Source organism: Dendropsophus ebraccatus, chromosome 1, assembly GCF_027789765.1.
Source record: "Dendropsophus ebraccatus isolate aDenEbr1 chromosome 1, aDenEbr1.pat, whole genome shotgun sequence".
Lineage (NCBI taxonomy): Eukaryota > Metazoa > Chordata > Amphibia > Anura > Hylidae > Dendropsophus > Dendropsophus ebraccatus.
The window spans coordinates 131953517-131979071 of NC_091454.1; the positions used below are offsets into that span (position 1 = coordinate 131953517).

The following is a 25555-nucleotide window of genomic DNA, read 5'->3' on the forward strand; positions in this document are numbered from 1 at the left end:
AAAAAAAACACAAGCAAAAAAGTTTTCTTGTTTGATCCATAGATTAAAAGTATCACCAAAAGTACCACATTAAAAGTAGTGTGCTTTCTGGGGAAGAACGTGAAGCATGCATTGGGGTGTAGAGTGCACTGCTTTATGACATGCATAAGGGTATTGCTTCATAATAGTGGGTTTAGGTTTTAATATTATAGGGTCCTTAGATATGTTGCACTGTTGCTCCAACATATTTATTGCAGGCTTGCAACTATATTAAAGGGACTAATGCTGTGTTTACACAGAACGATTATCGTTCGAATTTTTGCAATAATGATTGCATTTGAGTAAACACAGCAAACGATCAAGCGATGAGCGAGAAATCATTCATTTTGATCTTTCAACATGTTGTCAAATCGTCGTTCGTCGTTCGCTAAAAATTTGCAGATGGCTTAGTGGAAACAGTCTTTCAAAGATTCACTCTATGTGAAAGATGGGCTTTTCTAACAATTTACATGCTGATCGTTACTAAAACAAAACTGTTGCTTCAAAATCGTGAAACGATCAATTGGGCGAATTATCGCTTTGTGTAAACGCAGCATAAATAAAATTCATTGTTCTGTGCAGCTGTTTGGAGATATATTCCAGAATAACGAGGACTCTGAGAACCACACACTAGTCCTCTCCACTATGCGACTTTGCTATTCACAGGTTAAGGGATAAGTACTTGACCGAAGGTGGTCTGCCACTCCATTCTGATGGGAGACTTGGATCAGTCTTTATATAGGAATATATCTGCATTGCATCTTCATTTTACTGCTATTTCATAAAGATACTTGGTCTCCTTGGAGAATGCCAGTTTCTTCTTGCTATATACCTGGCCTGCTGCAGTTTCCCCATCTTCACCTACAATTTCAGACAGCATAGTGCTGGCGGGTACCCAGTACACCTCAAGATCAGTGTATGCCCTCATTGTACACAACATCAGGGATGAGCAAGGGAAGAGGATGAATGGGAGGTCATTAGAAGACATTGACATCGCATCACTTATGACATCATTGTGTAATTCATGCAGGTTTAAAAGTTTTTGTAAATTGAAACTTAATTTTGCTGGAATAAATAAGTGTATCATCCCAGACATCATTTTTATAGCACTGAGGCCCCAACCATTGCCTATGTACACAGGCAGATTAATAAACTTGCATATATAATGCCGCATGTTATATAGTCTGTGGTCAACTGGCAAACTTAGAAAGCTAAGCTGCTCTTTGACCTGCTCAGCATCATTATAAAATATAAATGAACCTTGTCCATGGGGGAAACATTTGTAATTGCATGCATGACTTTTAAACTTTACTTCCACTAGCTGAAGGAGATTTATATGCAATGTACAGTCTGCAAATGGCATTTCAGTAGAAAACAATCAGTGCCCATAATTCCATGAATTTTATTTCTAGTAAATGTTAAACCAGAACATAGTGTTCTCAATTATTATACTTCAGGATACTAATTATAGTACTTAGCAGGTCAACATAAATTCTTTGTCAATACCTGTAAAATTAGCATTTTTATGTTGCATTTAGAGAAATGTATTAGTTGACAGAAATTTACCTAAATTTAACCATTTGTGAATTTTAAGCTAATCACTTCTAAAATCATAGGCAGACAATGATGTTTGCATTTTTTTTTAACTGCTAATCTCAGAAGTCAATGCTGGTTAGGATACATAGGAAGACTGTCATTAGGACTGGCATACTTGTATGCCAGTCATAAGTAAAGCCCTGCCCCCTTTTTCCTGGCTGGATTTACTAAGAGGCATACTCGTCTTAGCAAAGCTGGCCGGCCCTGCACCCAGAACAAGCTGTGCACAATAAATCTACACATGCTTCCAGGGGATGTAGCTTCGTATCATGATTTATGCCTAATAAGGCATGGGAGGAAACCACATCTCATCCCTGCCTTACCCTTGTCGAGCCGCCCCTGCCCGCCCATCAGGAAAGCGAGGGATACGTCAGGCATACGGCAGGGAGAAGGGGTGAATCTGTACCTTCTCCATTGCGTATGCCAGTGACGCAACAATAGTAAATGTCCCCCATAGAGTGTGCCAATTGTTTTTTTTTAATATCCAGATTTTCTAATTGCAGCCCATAGTTACCAGTCGGGTTACTATAATGCTCATGTTTCCTATTCAACAAGCAAAAAAAATTTTTAGAAAAAAAAACAAAAAAACATGAAATAGTACTTCTTATGTTACACAATTTTACAAAACTAAAGAAACCCAACATTTGAAATTATGTGCTGTGTCTCATATCACATACAAACATACAGTCAACACAATTTTTCATGGGATGGGATAAAAAATGGGGGAAAAAAGTCCTCATTTTTTCTTTAGGGTCCACTAATGGTTTTGGCTTAAAACAAGCATCAGAAACTGCACCAAACTGTACTGTGTGAACAAGACCTCAAAGAGTTTCCCTTTAAGGCTATGCTCACACAATGTACGAACAATGGATGGTGTAGTGAGTACCAAAAAATGGTAATTATTGCACTGAAAATTGCATTGAATTCAATGCAGAACGTCTGGACATGTCAATTATTTCCACTGCCGTACCAAACAACGGCAGATGTTCAATGCATTGTGAGAAAAATGGCCGGCACAGACAATATTTAGACATATTTAGACTATGTTCACACTACGTATCTTTCCGGCCGTAGTGCGAACCGCGAATATACGCACGTAGTTTTGAGGTTGATGCGTTCGCTTGAAAGTATACGATATACGGCCGCCCAATGCAAACTACGTATGAGCTTACTGCCGGATACAGTGCTGTAAAAAATGAACAAGACCATTGTTTGAGGACGGAAATGTTCCAACTCACGGCCGTGGATTTCCTTGCGGTCCCGTACGGAGTACTTATTTCAGCCAAATTGAACGTGATTTTTAGATCCAAAAGGTTCTGTGTGTTTTATTGGGCTGGACGAAGATTTCCAAGTAAATGACCTGTTTCAGATCGCTTCGAAACAAACTAGGGAAGCATAACTCTACTACGGGCGTATGTTCGCGGTTTCGCCGCATGTTCGTAATCCGGCCGCATGTCTATTTTTTCCACGGCCGTACTTTCAGCCGCACATGTACGGCTGCATACGAACTATGGCCGGACTCATACGTAGTGTAAAGATAGCCTTAAAGTGTCACTGTCGTTATAGCTTTCAAAATCTAAATCAACAGTATATGTGATATAAAGCAAGTTTGCAATTTACATTTATTATTTTTATTTTTCGTTATCATGCTGTAAAACAAAGCTGAACTTGGTATCCAGGTCTAGTCTCCTAAAGGCAGATTTTAGTCTTGTGCTGGTTGAAAAAAAAGAGACTAAACTTGCTTTATATCACATCTACTGTTCATTTAGATATTAAAAGTTATAACGTCAGTGACACTTCAACCCTTTGAGGACCAGGCCCAAAATGACCCAGTGGACCGCGCAAATTTAGATTTTTGTGTTTTCATTTTTTCCTCCTCCCCTTTCCTCCTCCCCTTTCAGTTTTCTATCTACAAGGCCATGTAAGTGCTTGTTTGTACTTTGTAATGGCATCTTTTATTCTACCATAACATGTATGATGGAACCCCAAAAATATTATTTATGAAGATATAAATTGGTGAAATCGTAAAAAAGAATGCAATATGGTAACTTTTGGGGGGTTCCTGTTAGAGATGAGCGAACCGGGTTCGGGTTCGAGTCGATCCGAACCCGAACTTTCGGTATTTGATTAGTGGGGGCTGCTGAACTTGGATAAAGCCCTAAGGTTGTCTGGAAAACATGGATACAGCCAATGACTATATCCATGATTTCCACATAGCCTTAGGGCTTTATCCAAGTTCAGCAGCCACCGCTAATCAAATGCCAAAAGTTCGGGTTCGGATCAACTCGAGCATGCTCGAGGTTTGCTCATCTCTAGTTCCTGTGTCTACGTAATGCACTATACGGTAAAAGCGACATGATACCATTATTCTATAGGTCAGCCCGAACACAACCATATGCAGGTTTACACAGATTTTCTAATGTTATATATATTTTTTTTTAATAAAATTCTTTTTTTTGGCAATTAACTATTAATAAAATGGGCCTATTGTGACGCTTATAATGGTTTTATTTTTCCACCTACAGGGCTGTATGGGGTGTCATTTTTTCAGCCATGATTTTTAGTAGGGATGGTCCGAACCCTCCGAGGTTCGGGTTCGTATGAGCCCGAACGCTCGGCATCAGATTCCCGCTGTCTGCCCGCTCCGTGGAGCGGGTGGATACAGTGGGAGGACCGCCTGGAAAACTGGGATACAGCCTATGGCTATGGCTGTAACCCAGTTTTCCAGGCAGTCCTCCTGCTGGATCCGCCCGCTGCATGGAGCGGGCAGACAGCGGGAATCGTTACCGAGAATCGTACGAACCCGAACCGAACTCTGTTTGGACCATCCCTAATTTTTAGTTTTTATTAATACCATATTTGTGAAGCTCGGACGTTTTGATCACTTTTTATTAATTTTTTTTTTATATATAATGTAACATAAAATCAGTAATCCTGTAACTTTTTCCCCTCTTTTCGTGTACGCCGTTTGCGATGGCACTTGTTTTATTTTAATAGATTGGACAATTATGCACACTACGGTATATTATATGTTTATTTATTTATTTTTATATGTTTTATTTATACAATGGGAAGGGGGGGGGTGATTTAAACTTTTGTTGGGGGAGGGGCTTTGGGGTAGTGTAATAATGATTTAAACTTTTTTTTTTGTTTTACACATTTTAAGTCCCCCTGGGGGACTTTTACATATATTACTTTGATTTCATACACTGATCATTGCTGTGCCATAGGCGATCGGACTGCACGGAGGCAGGTGAGAGACCTCTGGCGGTCCGATACAATGATCGGTACGTGACAGGGGACTGCCCCTGTCACTTACACTTAGACGATGCGGTCGCTCTGCGATTTAAGGGTTTAATGGCACGCTGCAGCGCGATCGCTGCAGTCTGTCATTAATGGTGAGGTGCCGGCTACTCACTGCAGCCGGCCCCCACCTCCTACGAAAAGCACTCTGCTCCTGAGCGTGCTTCATAGAAAAGGGCGTACCAATATGCCCAGGGTCGTCTGGGCACATAGTATACACTCCGGCCAGGATCCCTAGCGGCACCGCAAGAAACTGATGCGCATGGATACGCCCGCATCAGAACTCAGCAAGGCTAAAGACCGGTCCGGTCTGCTGCGAATCCAGTATGTGTGAAGGTTCCCTTACAAGATGTTTTTGCCCATATTAATCCTAATTAATTTGACGTATATTACGTCATGGCGCCACTAGGGTACTTCAGAGAGGGGCCACGCCACGACCCTGCTCTGAACTGCAGCGCTCCCGGTTGCTTTTAGTAGCCAGGGGCCGCGGCTATTAGTGGGTCCGAGCCAGGACAGTTAAATGCAGCTGTCAAACATGGCATGAAATTGAAGCAACATTATTCCCTGCCTTGTAAGAGCCATAGGGGTTTTACTTTTCCACCTACAGGGCTAGTTGGGGTGTCATTTTTTGTACCATGATCTCTAGTTTTTATTAATATCATATTGGTGTAAGAGAAAAATTTTAAATTTTATTTTTTAAATATAATTTTAAAAAAATCAGTAATCCTAGTGTTTTTTTTTTGCTTTTCATTTATGCCGTTCGCCGTGCCTAAACAATATTGTTACATTTTAATAGATTGGACATTTCCGCACGCTATATTTTGTAATAGGTTTATTTTTTTATATATTATTATTTGTATAATGGAAACAGGGGTAATAAATGTTTATTGGGGCATTTTTATTAGTGTTTTTTTTAACCCTTTCATGCCAACAATATGTATATTTAAGTCAGCTGACATGAAGGGGTGAATTGAGCATGCTCAGTAGCTGAGTCCATTCCACGGACATCGAGAGTTGGTTACTATGTTAAGGAGACCCCCGGAGCTAATGACTGACATTGGCGATCCCACCAGTAGCAGTGATTTAACCCTTTTAGTGCTGCCTTGTAATCAGTGGCGTAACTACCGTGGTCGCGGGGGTCGCCGCCGCGACCGGGCCCGCCACAAAGGGGGCCCTCCCGATCAATCACTCTTGTGACCGCAAGCATTGTTTTGCTTGCGGTCACAAGAGTCCGACTCCGTCTTCCCCCGGCTGCTGCACGGCTGCCGGGGGTGTCGCGTCTTATCCCCGGCAGCGCATGCATCCCAGAGCTCCCTGCGCGCCTTGGGCCCTGACTTCCGGTTCCGGCGCGCATCTGGGGATGCGCGCGCTGCCGGGGATAAGACGCGACATCCCCGGCAGCTGCGCAGCAGCCGGGGACAGACCGAAGGAGTGAGGATCAACGTGGGAGCGCGTTGTCAGGTGAGTTAAGTTTTGTTTTGTTTTTTATCAGGGTGGGGGGAAAGAGGGGGGCATCTATGAGGGTGGGGGGAAAGGGGACCATCTATAAGGGAGGAGGGGGGGTGAAGGGGACCATCTATAACGGAGGAGGGGGGGGGGGTGAAGGGGACCATCTATAAGGGAGGGGGGTGAAGGGGACCATCTATAAGGGAGGGGGGGGGAAGGAGACCATCTATAAGGGAGGGGGGAGAGGGGGCCATCTATAAGGGAGGGGGGGGAGAGGGGGCCATCTATAAGGGAGGGGGGGAGAGGGGGCCATCTATAAGGGAGGGGGGGAGAGGGTGCCATCTATAAGGGAGGGGGGGAGAGGGGGCCATCTATAAGGGAGGGGGGAGAGGGGGCCATCTATAAGGGAGGGTGAGGGGAGAGGGGGCCATCTATCAAGGAGGGGGGAGAGGGGGCCATCCATAAGGGAGGGTGAGGAGAGAGGGGGCCATCTATAAGGGAGGTTGGGGGGTGAAGGGGACCATCTATAAGGGAGGGGGGGTGAAGGGGACCATCTATAAGGGAGGGGGGGGAAGGGGACCATCTATAAGGGAGGGGGGAGAGGGGGCCATTTATCAAGGAGGGGGGAGAGGGGGCCATCCATAAGGGAGGGTGAGGAGAGAGGGGGCCATCCATAAGGGAGGGTGAGGAGAGAGGGGGCCATCTATAAGGGAGGGGGTAGAGGGGGCCATCTATATGGAGGGGGGAGAGGAGGCCATCTATAAGGGAGGGTGGGGGGAGAGGGGGCCATCTATAAGGAGGGCAACATGGGGGGAGAGGGGCCATCTATTTGGGGGGGGGGCAACATAGGGGGAGAGGGAATACACAGAGGGGGGCATATATTATTAGGGGGTCACACTAAATGAGGGTGTAAAGGGGCCAATACAAATGTGCAGTATGTATATAGATGAGGATGGTGCCAGACTGAGGAGACTAATATGTCTGTCTGGCAGATTCTGTGGATTCGTGGCTCGGAGAAGTTCTCATAACGGCCCAGGGCAGATGGAGAAGAAGATGAAAAGGGAAGAACTCCGATCAGAAAAGACGTCTCCTGTGAGTCACCTGATATAACTGAACTGTAATGTATATGGTGTATAGAGCCTGTGTAGAGCTGGGGCCACCTCTATATGACTGGATGAGGTGATTTAGTATACTGGATTTGGACAGTAACAATATGGTGGTGATGGTAGTGGTTGTGGTGTGGCAGTAATGTTTCCTTCCTATATACTGGTATTACTGGTAATATTGGTCTCAGTATACAGGATTTGGTCAGTAACAGTATGGCGGTAATATGTACGGTGATAATACTCTTCTTCCAATATGCTGGTGTTATTGGTAATATCTGTCTTGGTGTGTGTGTATGTATATATATATATATATATATATATATATATATATATATACACCAATAGCATCACTTGGTCGTGAAAGGAGGGGGGGGGGGGGCCCCAAGTTGGCCTCTCGCACCAGGGCCCAGGAGACATTAGCTACGCCCCTGCTTGTAATGCAATCATAGCATTGAATGAATTAAATGACAGGTGCCACACCTGTCAGATGTCTGTTCTGCACCCCTGCAACATGATTGTGGGGTGCTGATGGGTTACTTAGCAAGCAGAGTGTCTATACTTACCTTCCAATGCTGCCAAAGAGTTCCTCCTGGTTGAAGCACTCAGCTTCAACCTGTTAAATTTAGCCAATTAATGTATATTGCAAAAATTCTTATCATGATCTAAGCAAACTAACACTAAATTGTCCAAATATGTTATAGTTGCGCTTTAAATACATAGAATATAGACTGACATGAGGTGAAGTAGCATCTCTCCTCTCCATATTACAGAGAGCAGCAGCACTGCCTCGCCACTGTAGATCTTTACAATACAATAATAACAACAACATTGTTCCTTTATTTATATAGCTCCAACTTATTCTGCAGTGCTGTACACAAATTGTAGTCACCCATATTAGTCTGTGTCCCCAATGCTTTTGAGTGTCACCCACAACATGGCTATTAGCTCCTGCTATCCTCATGTCATGCTGCCGCTGTTGCACACAAGCAGAGTGGTCAGGTGACTGAGCCTGAGAACACAATAAAACAATAAAAAAACAAAATGTGTGTACACAACAGACAACACCCATTGAAGTCAATGCATTGCTAGTTTATTAAAAAATCCTGGAAAACCCCTTAAGGGGAAAAAAAAAATAACCTGTGTAATGAACATTAATAGAAGGACACTGTTAAGACATAGAGGTTCTCAAAGTCAGGGGGCATTTACATGTTCTGTGAAAATGGTCTGAGCACGGCACATGTGCTACGGGCTTGAATCACACACCTCCTGGCATCATGTATCATTATGATGCCTGGAGCTCTGAAACTGTATAAATGTTCACGCTACTGTACAGATACAGTTGCACAGCTATGTCAGTACAGTAGGGGACATTTAAACTGTTTCGGAGTTCCCGGCTTCATAATGATCCATGTTGCCGGGAGGTCAGTGATTCTGGTGTATAGCACATCTTCTGTGCGTGGACCATATACACTGAACATGTAAATTGTTTTGGTTAGTACTTACATAGAAATATCTATACTTGTTGCAAAATGTATACAAAAACATTGGTACATACTATGGGAAGGATATAAAAAGAACCCTGAATTTCAAATGCATCCTATTGTGTAATTTCACAGACTTCCCAATCTAAAGGTCCCAATACACCTTATACTTTTGTTGGCCGAACCCACTGCTTGTGGCTAAGGTCTATAGGGCTCTCCCAAATTACCACTGACAGTGGTTCAGGGGGTTTACAGGGCATGTTGCACCCAGACCTTCAACCTAATTCTACAGCAGGATGTTGGGTTCTCTAAGATGTTGAAAGATGGAGGGCATTTTGTAGCTAGGAAACCTCCCACCTTAGCCACCTTCCTGTTACCCTGCCTGTTTATCAGTACAGTAGCCAGAAAACCTCTGTGGTTGGCACAAACTGGGTCAGGTTAGGGCTTTGTACATGTGCTTGTAATATTTTGTCACCCAGCTACAGCTTTATCTCTAAAGCCGTGGGTGGTGTGTTTCGAATGAAACAAAACATACTTTGCCCCATGTAGTGTATCTTGTGACCTGTAAAGCTCCTTTCACACTGCTTTCTTGTGGTCTGTTTGACTGATCTGTTTAATGGAAAAAACGGATGTCTTTGTGTGCATCTATTTGGATTAGTTTTTCAGATAAAAACACATTTTGTTTAGCAGACACAAAAACATGGTCAACTGACCCGTTTTGATCAATGGACAAACGCATACGTTTTTGTAATTTTCAGTATGCTACATGCACATCCTGCTTGCTGAAGGTGAGCATCCGGATTTTAGCTTAGCCTTGCGTGGCTCCTAGAATGTTTCTGCAGTATCTTCTTTTTGCTATAGTCCACCAGGGGGCATCATTAGCAATGTCAGTTCAAGGTATAGAGAAAGTGGCACCTTCTCCTAGGGGCGTCGATCTTGTGAAAAGATTCTTACAAGAGAAGCTTTTTAGATTTGCCAGTTAGAAACCACAGTGCCAAAAGGATTAAATAGGAGATGGGATCCTATACTTCATTAATAAATCTACAATCTGTTACCCTGTCTACTGCATTCTGTTCAGAGTTATTCTGCTACCTACCTTTGTTTTCAACAATCCAGTTTACATGTTATTATGGGGATGTAATGTTTGCTTTAGTAATTATGTTTATCTTTTTATATGGAGCTATACATTGTCATGACTGGAGATCAGCTGACTAGTCTCTTACCAGCTGACTGGTCGATCATACCTTTTTATATCTTGATGTTACCAACTGACTATAGCCATGACTAAGGACTGGAATGGTCTGAAAGGTGTATGTGTCAGCAGGGCCGTATTTACCACTAGGAACCCGTGGTCAGGTGCCTAGGGCAGCACCTTGCAGGGGGGCAGCACCAGGGAGCAGGAAACTTTTTTTTTTTTCTTTTTTTTTTATGGTCAGGTCTGGTATGGCTGTGTGATGACTGGCTCTAATCATTGATTCAATGTGGAAATTTGTTTGTGTTTTAAGCAGTTGAAAAACATGAAAAACGCGATTCAGGCAATGTAGAGAAATGCATGTGGCCGAAATCACTCCCCAAGATGGGGCATCTTCAGGTTTAATGCCTAGGGCAGCAGCTGTTAATATGGCCCTGGGTGTCAGGGGTCTAACGTAGTCTGTTTTTATTCTCTGCTCTTATGGGTCATCAATGAACTGTGCTGATTTTATTTGGATTGGAGAGAGACGCTGGACTTCTCACCTTAATCACTCACCCTACACAATTAGAAAGAAATGCACGGACCTTCCTTTGTCCATGTTTCTTATGCTGAGACTAGTCACATGGAGCGTGATTTGTGATCACATGGATCACATTCAAATTAAATGACTTTTTGTGATGAATGTAAATTTTCTCTTTTAATTCTGTGTTGCGGAAATGTTGGTATATATATGAGAATATTAAATTAATTTTACCGTTTTTCTTAGACATAACTCATTATAACACTTACGGATACGTTTGGACAAATGTAAACATTTAAGCAACGGGTTTTAGCCTACAGAGTGGAGCACCAGCTTTTTACCTTATAAAACCTTACTTTCATAGAGTTTATACTTAGATACTCTCCTGTTCCCATGCCAACACAGAAAAGACTATTGAGAACAGTGAAAAGAAACATGCATTTTTATTGGTCACAGAGAAGAAAGCAAATAAGGACAATAAGGCATAAAGGGCTTCACCAACATTATTTTTCACATATTTAGAGAGTAATCCTTCTTTCTGACGAGAGGCAACTGGCAGGAAATACAAGTAGCAGAACTGAAGCTGTAGTATGTAGTTGGGGGTTAAAAGACATTTGGTAAACTAGCCAGCGTCATTTCAACGTCAGACTTCTATTTCAGTGCAGTTACATTAATCTGTTACTCATTTGTCTATCACCCAGATGACACTCACACTACTTCCAGTAACCTGAGATTGTGATTTGTAAGAACAGTGTTGCTCATAGCTCCTTATGAATTATGGGAACTCACAAGTATATTGTCTGACTCAGTGTGTGTTTAGCAGGTTAACAGTTGCTTCAGACTTAGAACAGCCTTGTTCTGAGCTTTTATTTCCACTGAACTTCATTCCATTGCCAAATAGATGTAAAAACTCAGCTCTTCTCATTTCCATTCCCTTGATGTTTACTGTAGTTTTTATATTATTTTCATTTCCACAGAATTTAAGTAGGATTAATTTAGCACTTGTAATCAGACTCTCCTGCCGGTGTCTTGACTCAGACTGTATAACTTATTGCTATACTTTGTTGCCAGAAGCTAGGATAATATTGCAGTGATTTACGGTCAATGGACAAAGCTTACAATCATGTACGTCATTTGCTTCATTCCTATGGGAAAAGAAAATCACAAATAAGATGCTACTTCCTGTAAAAAGTTGTAATCAGAAACAGTGTATGGCTATTTACATCTCTATGAAAATATATGTGGTCCTGATTTTATAACAATTCTGACATACAGTATGAAAGAAATTAACTACTGAAGCAAAACAGGAGACATAAATAATAATACGTAAGGATTGAAAAACTATCACTGATCCCGGTCGCTATTCACCATGTGTCCTTCCTCTCATTGGTCAAAAATATGGACTCTTTTTTGCATGCAAAAATAATAAACTTTCGTTTTTTTTCTTTTTGAAACAAATCTTGCAATCTAGTTTACTATTTCACTGGCAGGAGAGTTATTTGAATTTTATTCCCATATTTGTGGTTACAAATGCACCCCAAAAAACCCTGAAATGGTCACCAACAGCTTAGCAGATAATGTAGGGAACATTGGGCAGCTTTTGGTGGAGAAAATAGGGGCAGGTGGAAACCCAGCCAAGGACATACATAATACTGTGATGGCAAATAGCTACACCTGACTAATGGTCCTAAAGTAACCTATGTTGTTTTGCAGTATCACTCAAATTTTTCAAAAATGATTGGGTTGACTTTATAGTAAAATTGTTCAGTGTACAGTATTAGTAACTGTACTCACAGCACTTACTGACAGCAGCTCCCTGTGTACGTCATAGAGCTATTATCAGACTCCCCTCCTCCAGGCTGGGCTGTCCTCTATAGGAATATAGATGGTCAGGGGTGGACACCGGGGGAGGGGCATGGTCACGTAATCCTCCATGTCGGCCATCTTATGGACAGACTCACCACAGAGCAGGACAGCACAGCCTGGAGGAAGGGAACCTTTTTTTAGCTCTATGAGACACACAGGGAGCTGCTGTCAGTAAGTGCAGTGAGTACACTTACTGTACTAATACTGTACACTGAACTTTATTATAAAGTGACCAACCCCTTTAACAAATTCTGTCTGCAGTATGTAAAACCATAAGTACTAACCAATTCATACAAGGAACACTCCACACCTATCCTTTTGGAAATGCTCTGACCCCTCTTAATTGAGCCTTTGTAACACCTCCCCCTTCTGACAAAACATAAATTTTAAGAACTGACTGTATATATCCCATCTAATGACAGGGGCCATTGTCATGGGATAATCAATGTTAAATGTTATTCACTTTACCTGTCACTGGTTTTAATGATATGGCTGATAAGTGTATATACATTTATGTGTGTACACTATATAGACAAAAGTATTTAGACACATACCCATTACAAGAGCTTTTAGGACATGCCATTCTAAATCCATAGGCATTAATATGTCACTAGCCTCCCTTTTCATTTATAACAGCTTCCATTCTTCTGGGAAGACTGTCTTTAAGTTCCCGCTACAAGACCACCAGGTGAGGGTTTTTTCTGCCATTTAAATGCCGCTGTTAGGGTCTATTTACACAGAAAGATTATCTGCCAAAGATTTGAAGCCAAAGCCAGAAACAGACTATAAACAGAGATCAGGTCATAAAGGAAAGCCTGAGATTTTTCCTCTTTTCAAACCCATTCCTGGCTTTGGCTTCAAATCTTTGGCAGATAATCTTTCTGTGTAAAAGGACCCTTATGCTGCATTTACACAGGCAGATTTATCTTACAGATTTTGGAACCCAAAGCCAGGAATGGATTTAAAAAGAGGGGAAATCTCAGTCTTTCCTATATGACCCGTTCCCTGTTTATAGTCTGTTCCTAGCTTTGGCTTCAAAAATCTGTCAGATAAATCTGCCTGTGTAAACGCACCATTAGTTTTGACAGCACCATTTAAATGGTTAATTAGCCAGGTGTGCCAGCTAATGTGGTGTGACAAAACAAAGGAATTCTGGTATTTAGTATTTGTTCTTTGTTTATGACATTCCCATAAAGGATTGATAACATATTTTAATAGTAAAGATGATTTTGCACACAGCAATACAAAATAAGTAGAAAAATTTGACCTTTTATCAAAGAAGGGTTTATTTAAATATTCTTAAACACATTTTATTGTTTGTTTTTTTAAATAATAAATTACATTTTATTTTGACTTTTTAAGTCCCCCTAGGGAACATTCATAAACAATCATTAGATCTCTAACGGTGCGTTTACACAGACAGATTTATCTGACAGATTCTTGAAGCCAAAGCCAGGAACAGATTATAACCAGGGAACAAATAATAAAGAAAAGGCTGACATTTCTCCTCTTCTCAAATCCATTCCTGACTTTGGCTTTAAAAATCTGTCAGATAAATCTGTCTCTGTAAACGCACCATAAGGGTCCATTTACACAGAAATATTATCTGACAGCTAATCTACCAAAGATTTGAAGCCAAAGCCAGGAATGGATTTTAAAAGAGGAGAAATCTCAGGCTTTCCTTTATGACCTCATCTCTGTTTATAGTCTCTTTCAGGCTTTGGCTTCAAATCTTTGGCAGATAATCTGTCAGATAATCTTTCTGTGTAAATAGACCCTAATGCTGGGTTTATACGGAACGATTATCGTTCGAATTTGCACGATAACGATCGAATTCGAACGATAATCGTACGTGTAAACGCAGCGAACGACGAGCGAGAAATCGTTAATTTTGATCTTTTATCTTTTTATCGACGATCGTTCCGTGTAAACAGTTGTCGCACGAAAGTCCAGCCGCTCGCAGCCTGGCCCCCCGCTCATCCGCAGCAGCCTGCGCCGGGTCGATTGCCACCCCCGCCACCCAGATCGCCACCCCCGCTCTGATGCCCCCCCGCCGCCCCGATCACCCCCCGCACCACTACGATCGCGCCCGCCTCCCCGGACACGAGCATACGTTACCTGCTCCGAGTAGCAGGTCTTCGAAATCCCTGTCTCCCCTCTTCAGCGCATTGATTGGCTGAAGAGATGAGCCGGGAATTTCAAGCCCGCCCCCCCGCTCATCCGCAGCCACCTGCACCGGGTCGATCGCCACCCCCGCCGCCGCTCTGATCGTCACCCCCGCCGCCACGGCCACAAGCATACGTTACCTGCTCCGCGTAGCAGGTCTTCAAAATCCCCGGCTCCCCTCTTCAGCGCATTGATTGGCTGAAGAGATGAGCCGGGAATTTCAAACGGCTCCTCTTCAGCCAATCAGTGCTCCTCTTCAGCACTGATTGGCCTTTTGAAATTCCCGGCTCCCCTCTTCAGCCAATCAGTGCTGCCATGCATTGATTGGCTGAAGAGGAGAGCCGGGAATTTCAAACGGCTCCTCTTCAGCCAATCAGTGCTGCCGTGCATTGATTGGCTGAAGAGGGGAGTCGGGAATTTCAAACGGCTCCTCTTCAGTCAATCAGTGCTGAAGAGGAGCACTGATTGGCTGAAGAGGAGCCGTTTGAAATTCCCGGCTCTCCTCTTCAGCCAATCAATGCGCTGAAGAGGGGAGCCGGGAATTTCAAACGGCACCTCTTCAGCCAATCAGTGCTGAAGAGGAGCACTGATTGGCTGAAGAGAAGCCGTTTGAAATTCCCGCCTCTCCTCTTCAGCCAATCAATGTGCTGAAGAGGGGAGTCGGGGATTTCGAAGACCTCGGAGCGGCAGTGGGGCAATGGCGGCGGCGGCAATCGGAGCCGCGGGGGTGGCGACTGGGGCGGCGCAGGGGGCTGCGGTTGAGCGGGGGGTTGGTTAGGCTGCGGGCGGGCGGGCCGGGCTGGCCGAGCTGCGGGCGGGCGGGTCGGGCATGCGGGCGCGCAATCGCAAAACGATTTTTCCGCACGATATATCGTACCGTCTAAACGCTGATCGTTATGAAAAAAAAATTCGTTACTCCGACATCGTTAATCGTACGATCGGGCCAATTAGCGTTTCGTGTAAACCCAGCATTACACTGATCCATGAAATGTTATGGCAGAGTGGTGGTTGCTAACCTAGACAATGATAGGTGAACAACAGGAGGGAAAGATCAGCATGTCTGTTGAAGGAGGCAAGTTTGCGAAATGAATGTATTTGCAAACATATTTAAAGAAGAAGTTCGGTGAAAATTTTTATTAAAGTATTGCCCCCCAAAAGTTAAACAAATGACCAATATACACTCATTACGGGAAATGCACATGAAGTGTTTTTTCCCTGCACTTACTACTGCATCACGGCTTCACTTCCTGGATAAAAGGATGATGTCACGACCCAACTCCCAGAGCTGTGCGGGCTGTGGCTGCAGGAGAGGATGATGGCTGGGGGACACTGAGGGACACAGGGCACTGTAGGGACACTGAGCATCCCTCTGCCATCATCCTCTCCAGCAGCCACAGCCCATACAGCTGTGGGAGTCGGGTCGAGACATCACCATTTTATCCAGGAGGTGAAGCCTTGATGCAGTAGTAAGTGCAGGGAAAAAAAGCACTTTATAAGCATTTCCCGTAATAAGTGTATATTGGTGATTTGTATAAGTTTTGGGGGGGGCAATTTTTATTAAAAATTTTTATCAGACTTCTCCTTTAACTTGATGTGTCCGAAAGTTTAACTAAGGTACTTGAGATGGAAATACCCATTTAACTTGATGAACCCTACTGAAGTGATAGTGTACCCAAATGCCCTCCCCCTCAAACCGCTGGTACTGTCTATTTGATGAGTAAGGGTCCTATTACACAGAGCGATTTTTGACGATTAACGATTAACGATAAACGATCGCAAACGAGATTGTTTATCGTTAACCTGAAATCGTTCACCATATTACACAGAACAATAATCGTTAGTCACGATCATTACTACGATCATTATTGCGATCGTTTACTCCTCCTGATCCCAGCAAAACAATGGGCAATGTGCAATTACACTGAATGATAAGTGAAAATATGCGGAACTTGAGCGAACAAATGTGGAATTACAGCGAACGATTAACGAAAATTTTAGGTTCAACGATCGACGACATATGAACTATTTTACGATCGTTGCAAGCAATTACACAGAACGATTATCGTTTAAGTACTAACGATTTTTCTCACAATAATCGTCCCATGTAATAGGGCCCTAAGACCTTCCCGTTCATGTCTGTTGTCCACCCAAAGAATTGACATGTCGGCAGATTGAGCTTGAGAATATCTTTGTCAATGGGACAGGCTGAACTTCAAGAAGAGTCCGTCGCCTGGCTTCCGCTTGAAATTAGAGTGTATTCTATAGCGTAAACATAAAAGATAATTTTTACCCTAACCAAGGAATTGGGACATTTTATAAGACATGGCCTGGAAGGACTTACTTTTATCAAACATACAGTACCAGTGGTGGGGGAGGCATAGGGCTTGGTGGATGCAGTACCGCTTTAATTTTATTACTTGAAATAGGAATACAGTTCTCCAGCCGCCGTACGTTCACTCACCGTCGCTAGTCCTTTAGGCCTAGCCTCATGGAGTAGCTTGTGTCTTCTCTGCATGTAGTATGGATCCGGCCACTCGAGGGGGTGCGCGCGCATCAGGAGTATCTTAAGAAGACACTCCCCTTAGGGATATACGGCATGTGACACAGTGGAGTCATGTGCACTGTTTCTGACAAGTGGATTAGGCATAATCTAGGGTCTCCTACTGTAATGAAGGGTCAATGATGAGTTGTGCCTCAGCGTTTGTACCTCACTCTTGCACTCCTCACCACTCTTCCCTCCTCTTCATGAATAATCCTGAATAATAATGAGCCTCCTGCTCGCTCAGCTGTCAGCCAGTGTTTCTGATTGCAGGTCAGTCCTCTGTAGGCAGTTTATGTTCTTAAGGATGTGATATTTTATATGTTTATTGCAGCCATTACAATATGGCGCTGACCTTCTAAACAAGTAGAGATATTTACATTCCTTACAGCTTACGTTAGTAACACGAGTGCTACGTAACTAACTCCTTTTGTACCACAGCGAATAAAGTACTGACACGGGCCTTAGTAGAAGTACACCCCCCCCCAGGGTATATAAACTGGCTACCATCTTTGAATAAAGGAGATCCACCTTAACCATCAATGTGTCAGGGTGTTTGATTCTCAATGGGCACTATAAACTTATAACTTGTAATTTAGAGCAGACAGTCAATATGACAGCACTCTTTATGTGCATCCATAACAATGTCTGAAAGAAACACTCAGATATAATCAAATCTCTGAGCCCAAATGCCAAATTGATAGGTGTGCGCGCAAAATGATCGTCGCCCGCTAGTCCACATCCCAGCACCGGCATGAAATAAAGTTGTTTCTATTTTTGCATGAATGTATGGTGAGTGTCACACTTTTCTACTTTGAGGGTACCTTCACACCTACCGGATCCACAGCGGATGTCACTTCTGCGGATTCGAAGCGAGAACCGCTGCGGATCCGGTATCAAATCACCCCTATGATAGCACATATTCGCAGCGGGATTGACATCCCGCTGTGAATATGTGCTCTGACTCCCTGGTGCCCGCAGCCCCGCCGTCGCATCCCTGGCGCATCCCCCCCATCCCGGCCACATCCCCCCATCAGCCCACCCCCAGCCCGCCGACGCCCGCATCCCGCCGCCAAGAGCATACAGTACCTGCTCGGTGGCGTGGCTGCAGTGAGGCTGCCGGCTCAGATCAGCTGAGCGGGACCGGAGCCGGGAGCCTCACTGCAGCCGTTCCACCGAGCAGGTAATGTATGCTCTCGGCGGCGGGCCGGAGATGGGCTGATGGGGGGATGTGGCCGGGATGGGGGTGATGTGCCGCCGCCGGGGATGGGGGATGCGACGGCGGGGCTGCGGGCACCAGTGAGTTAAAGCACATATTTACAGCGGGATGTCAATCCCGCTGCGAATATGTGCTATCATAGCGAATATGTGCTATATATGTTTTTTTATTTTCCCATTATTGTATTAAAAAAAACTAAACAAATTTGGCCCTGATTGGGAATTCTTTGGACTTTTAAGAATGATAAAATAATAAAAATAAATAAATACCATATTTTCCGGCGTATAAGACGACCCCTAACTTTTCCAGTTAAAATAGAGAGTTTGGCATATACTAGACGTATAAGACTACCCCTCCTCCAACACAAACCCAATTAATAAAAAACAACAGACAGCAGTGAGATCTGAGAGGCAGAGAAGGAGGTACAGTAATACCAGTAGGATACAAGGGCAGGCCAGACAGGTGAAAGAGGTGTGTTTTTCTGGGCACAGCGCCACTCTACCATATCTCTTTTTTCCATACCCTGGACACCTGCAGCTTGCTCTGCCCTTCATACGGTCGCAACATACGGCGGGGATGCAGCCGTTTTTTAGCTCTTTCCGCGTACACGGGGACCATAGAGTCTCCAGTCCGGTTCCAACGTTTGTCAGCACCTACCCTATAAAACGACACCCGGCGTATAAGACGACCCCTTACTTTTGAGAAGATTTTCCTGGGTTAAAAAGTAGTGTTATACGCAGGAAAATACTGTATTTATATTTTATTTCCATGAGGAGAATCGAACCAAAGAAAGAACTGCTGGTGGTCTCTAGACAGGAGAGTTACCCCTAAACCACAGCTCCAACACAGGCTTCACCCTTTCTAACTAAATGCATGTGAGAAATAGTTTTTCAGTTGTTTGTTTTTTTCTTATAAATAAGGTCCTTAAATTGATAGAACAGAAAATATATTGATGAGTAACATTTTTAAAAATGACTAAGGGAAAACTGACTGACTTAAAAATTCTAATATATCCTTTTCTTAAAAGGATATTCCAAACTTTGTTTAAGATTAAGGGCTCGTTCACACAGAGCAAAAGCAGCAGAATTTCTGCGCTGAATCAGCGCTGAAATTTCAGTCGTTAAAATAGGTGCAGAGCTAATTTCCACTGTGTTGAATGGAAATTCTGCTCTGCAGTTCACACGGTGGAATTTCCGCACTGAACTAATCCGCTTTCCGCCAGAAGAATGAACATGTTCATTCTTCCGCTAGCGGAAGCCGATATAAATCAATGGGGCTCTGATTTTCTGTTTCAGCGCTGAATACGGGCGTATTCAGCGCGGAATACAAGCGTAATACAAGCGGAAATTCCGCGCTGAATCAGCACGGAAATGGGGAGAAAAGGGGGGGAGGAGGAATCTAGTATATATTCTGGTATAGTCTAGTTTACTCGACAAATACTCGCTGAATTTCAGCGCTGAATGCATGCCTCGAGTATTCCGCGCTGAATTTTTCAAGAGCTGATTACGAGCTGAACACTTTCCTAGCGGAATACGCAGGGATTCTGCTTACATTCTGCTCGGAATTCAGCGTCAGTTGATTTCAGGCGGAAATATTTCCTTGCGTAATCCGCCCCTTTTGCTCTGTGTGAGCGTAGCCTAAAAAAAAGGATGCTACAAGGGCGGAGGAAATAATAAAAATATATACTTTCCTATCCTTGGTCCCTGATCACTGGCCAAGATGGGCCATTGCTTGACTGAGGTATCATTGTAAGTGCAGGGGTTCTGCCACTAAGTGAAAAAGTCAGTGATCCTTTCTCCTCTTTCACTTCTAATAACTTGGCCACGCTTTGCTTGGAACCCTCAAATTTAGGCATAGACATTCAAAACACTTCAGCAGTAAGTGCCTGTGTTGAGAAATAGTAGAACAGAGAGGACTTTTGAAACTATTAATAATATTGAAGTTATATGACATGAAGCCCTTACAAAACGTAAGGTGAACTATCTGAGGGTACAACACTATGTGGTCACACATCTGTATATTGATGTTGAGAAAAATTATTTCTTAAACCCTGTTCAACCGTTAGTGCTTGACGCATACAGTGCACTGAACAGCTAAGTCATAATCTTTTACCTCTTGCCAGCCTCTAAAAGCTACTTACAGAACTGAAATTATAGACCACACTTAATATACAGTATATTGAGCTCAGAGAGCATGTGAGTTTGCATCACTTAGGTTTCTTGGAACTAACAGCAGGAAAAATATATAAAATAGGAAGTTCATTTAGGGATATGACACACGAACACTGTGTAAAGTACAGATCCAAACTATGAAACAAAGCATTTTGCGTTCAAGTGTAAAGGGAGCCACAGGGCAACAAACCTATCAGTAGTGGACATAGGGCTGGGTGATTAATCAAATTAATTCGATTAATTCGCCCAGAATTTGAGAATCGATTAGATTTTTTGGGAAAATCAAAAATCGATTTTCTAAAAAAAATCATTAGATGCGGGCGCGCGGGCTGCTCGCATCCTCCAGCTACTGAAACAGCCTGAGGAGCGAGAGCGCCCAGCAGCCTATGCAGAGCGCCCAGCAGCGTCCTATGTCACCGCCGCTGACCCGCCCCCATAGCCGGACGTATACGCGCGTTCGCTCCCGGCCGCACATGGAGGTCCCCGGAGGAGGCTGCAGATACTGAAGCATCGGGTGATAGTGTCGCTGCGGTTACTGGAGCTGTACAGCAGCGACACTATCACCCGATGCTTCAGTATCTGCAGCCTCCTCCGGGGACCTCCATGTGCGGCCGGGAGGTGATATTCATCCCGCTATGGAAGCGGGTCCGCTGCGGGGAATATGTGCGGGCGGGAGGAGAGCGCAAGTGCCGGTGGTGTGCGCCAGTGCAGAGCGGGTACACCAGGTATGTTCCCTCCTGCCCCGATCAGCCCCATGCTCCCGCCGATCTGCCCTGTGCTCCCCCAGGTCTGCCCTATTCTCCCCCCGATCTGCCCCATTCATGCTCCCCCCAGTGCGCCCCATGCATGCTCCCCCCTCAGTGCCCCATGCATGCTCCCCCCTCCCCCCAGTGTGCCCCATTCCCCCCCCCCCCAGTCTGCCCCATGCTCCCCCCAGTCACCAAGGTTTTATGGGGCCCCATGTTCTTAGCTATGTCCCTGACCCTCATCTGTTTCTGTACTACTACTACTACTACACCCCTCATCTTTACCTGTACTACTACTACTACTACAACACCCCTCATCTTTACCTGTATTACTACTACTACTACACCCCTCATCTTTACCTGTACTACTACTACTACTACTGCACCCCTCATCTGTTCCTGTACTACTACTACACTCCTCATCTATACCTGTACTACTACACCCCTTATCCACTATACCTCCACTACTACTCCCTACCTAGATGGAGGAACAAAGAACATGTCTTATACTATATAAGGGGCACAGAGTACATAGGACACATATTTGGGAAACTACTTATATGGGGCACAGAGGGGGATTGTCTACTACATAGGGGCACAGGAGGAGTGCTGTTACAGTGGAAAGCAATATAGTTGTCTCAAACATCATTAAAATAGTATCTGACGCTTCAGGGAGAAAAATGTTCTGTTTATTAGCAAAAAGAAAAAAAATCGAGATTTAAATCGAGAATCGTCGAAAATGTAAAAACAAACAAACAAACAAAAAAAAAAACGAGATTTTTTTTTTTTTTTTTGCCATATCACCCAGCCCTAAGTGGACAAATACAAAAAAAAAATTCTATTATGTCTCTTCATTTACTGCAGATGGACACAGAAGTGTAATCTTTAGGAGCCCATGAGGAGGTCACCTGACTTGATATTTGCCTGACCTCCAGTGGCGTAGCTACCATGAAGGCAGGGAAGGCAGTTGCTATGGGGCCCTGCACTGCAGGGGGCCCGCCTGGCCTGTCTCCCCTGTCTTCAAGGTAGCTACGCTACTGATGGTTAAGCACCCTGCCAGAGACGCAGAAGGGAGCGTCTGCAATCCCCTCTGAAACACCTCCGCACCTCCCCCTGACACAGGCTCAGAGCGTCCTGCACCAGTGTCCCCCTCTCCACAAGTGGAACAGTCCCGGCATGTTCCGCTAAGCCCCGCCCCCGTTGCGGCAAGCCCCGCCCCCAGCGCCCACCGCGGGTGGGATATTCGCTCATCGCACATGGCCTGAGGAGGAGACACAGCGGGAAGATGGTAACTATCACTGCCAGCTGGAAGTCACCAGCTTCCCTGGCATCCTGTATAATGGGGGTCACTCAGGCTCAGCTTCCCTGGCATCCTGTATAATGGGGGTCACTCAGGCTCAGCTTCCCTGGCATCCTGTATAATGGGGGACACTCAGGCTCAGCTTCCCTGGCATCCTGTATAATGGGGGTCACTCAGGCTCAGCTTCCCTGGCATCCTGTATAATGGGGGACACTCAGGCTCAGCTTCCCTGGCATCCTGTATAATGGGGGTCACTCAGGCTCAGCTTCCCTGGCATCCTGTATAATGGGGGTCACTCAGGCTCAGCTTCCCTGGCATCCTGTATAATGGGGGACACTCAGGCTCAGCTTCCCTGGCATCCTGTATAATGGGGGTCACTCAGGCTCAGCTTTCCTGGCATCCTGTATAATGGGGGTCACTCAGGCTCAGCTTCCCTGGCATCCTGTATAATGGGGGTCACTCAGGCTCAGCTTCCCTGGCATCCTGTATAATGGGGGTCACTCAGGCTCAGCTTTCCTGGCATCCTGTATAATGGGGGTCACTCAAGCTCAGCTTCCCTGGCATCCTGTATAATGGGGGTCACTCAGGCTCAGCTTCCCTGGCATCCTGTATAATGGGGGTCACTCAGGCTCAGCTTCCCTGGCATCCTGTATAATGGGGGTCACTCAGGCTCAGCTTCCCTGGCATCCTGTATAATGAGGTCACTCAGGCTCAGCTTCCCTGGCATCCTGTATAATGGGGGTCACTCAGGCTCAGCTTCCCTGGCATCCTGTATAATGGGGGTCACTCAGGCTCAGCTTCCCTGGCATCCTGTATAATGAGGTCACTCAGGCTCAGCTTCCCTGGCATCCTGTATAATGGGGGTCACTCAGGCTCAGCTTCCCTGGCATCCTGTATAATTGGGGTCACTCAGGCTCAGCTTCCCTGGCATCCTGTATAATTGGGGTCACTCAGGCTCAGCTTCCCTGGCATCCTGTATAATTGGGGTCACTCAGGCTCAGCTTCCCTGGCATCCTGTATAATGGGGGTCACTCAGTCTCAGCTTCCCTGGCATCCTGTATAATGGGGGTCACTCAGGCTCAGCTTCCCTGGCATCCTGTAAAATGGGGTCACCTGCTTCCCTTGCATCCTGTATAATGGGGTCACTCAGCTTCCCTGGCATCCTGTATAATGGGGTCAGTCAGTCTCCCTGCTATCCTGTATAATGGGGTCAGTCAGCCTCCCTGGTATCCGGTATAATGGGGTCATCCCGCTTCCCTAGCATCTTGTATAGTAGTCAGTATAATGGAGGTCACCCCCTGGACTCAGAGCTGCCCCAACCAGCAAGGACTCCAAACGGCCTGCTACCACTCACCCCCCCCCCCCACCCCACCCCAGGGCACAGCGTCTCAGAGATGCCAAATGCAGGGGGACAGCTCCATATCGCTGGTATAGGTAATATGTTGGGGGGCCCCATACACTTTTTTGCTATGGGGCCCCATGAATTCTAGTTACGCCCCTGCTGACCTCTATAGTCAAGAGGCAATTACACGTTCTCTGCACGGTCCGTAAATACAGACAATATGCTAAGGACTGGAATTTAGAGCTCCCGGCATCATATTTCATGATGATGTCAGGAGCTCAGAAACAGTTTAAATCTTTGCTTCTGCACAGACATAGCTGCGTAGCTGTATCAGCAGAGTAGCGCAAATATTTTCAAACAGTTTCAAAGCTCCTGACATCATTACGGATCATGATGCTGAAAGCTCAGAACCTCATTCCGCAGCACATTGTCCGTATTTATGGAAAGTGTGAATGCCCCTTTATCAGGGCCGTATTTACCACTAGGCACCCGTGGTCCAGTGCCTAGGGCAGCACCTTGCAGGCGGGCAGTGGAAAGGAAAACATAAATTACTAACCAGTAATTGCTTCTCCTCGAAGCCCATGACGGCACCCATGGAGAGGTCCACCTCCCGCTCCTCTGGACAGGAAACAGTTCACTGGATCCATAAAAAAAAGAGACCGCCCCTTCATCGCCAGTTCGTCATCAAGGAATCTTAGGAGCATATCTAAATCTTCTTTTAGAAAATAAAGTATATATATATATATATATATATATATATATATATATATATATATATATATATATATAAGCCAGCAAAATTACCGCAGCACTCCGTAGGTCGTTTTCAAACCGTGAACTTTATTGCTCCCACAAAGTGCATTTAGCAACGTTTCAGCTCAATCGGTATGAGCCTTTCTCAAGCTGTGCAGACCCCCGGTCCGCAAGGGTATCTACTGCAGGCACCAACCACATAGGATTTCTGGAGTGCTGCGTCCACTCTACGCTCTTTATATATATATATATATATATATATATATATATATATATATTCTTTTTTTTTCTATATAGAAGTGCTCTTTTTTTTTTTTTTTAATTAACAAAAATACTGCTTAATATCATATAATACATCTTATAAGAATATGTTAATACAAGGTCTCACTAGCCAGTGTAAGACCATTATATCCAATATATTAGGGAGGGTGTTAGGCGGGTGTCGTCATGGGCTTCGAGGAAAAGCAATTACCGGTTAGTAATTTATGTTTTCCCTCTCGCCCTATGACAACACCCATGGAGACTAGAATAGGAATTACGCCTAGGGTGGGACCACTGCTTGCAATACCCTTTTCCCAAAGATTAAGTCCTCTTGAGAGGATAGTTGGAGCCTATAGTGCTTAAAAAAGGTATGGGGGAGCTCCATGTAGCGGCTCTGCATATCTGCTCAATAGATACTGAGGCTCTCTCCGCCCAGGATGTGGCTACTGATCGGGTGGAGTGAGCCCTGAACCCTGGCGGGACTTCGATACCTGCGGCTAAGCTAGATAGGCAGAAGAAATGGTGTTCTT

At 44.6% G+C, this 25555-nt stretch overlaps 1 long non-coding RNA gene across 2 annotated transcripts in view; it reads right to left on the reverse strand.

The window, feature by feature from the left end:
- Window positions 1–11086: 11086 nt before the first annotated feature.
- The window catches only part of LOC138798560 (uncharacterized), a 48398-nt gene continuing 33929 nt past the window's right edge, over window positions 11087–25555 (reverse strand). For both annotated transcript variants that reach the window (XR_011364101.1, XR_011364102.1), the window contains one exon: window positions 11087–11807. This is a non-coding gene — a long non-coding RNA (uncharacterized lncRNA). The remainder of the gene's footprint in view (window positions 11808–25555) is intronic.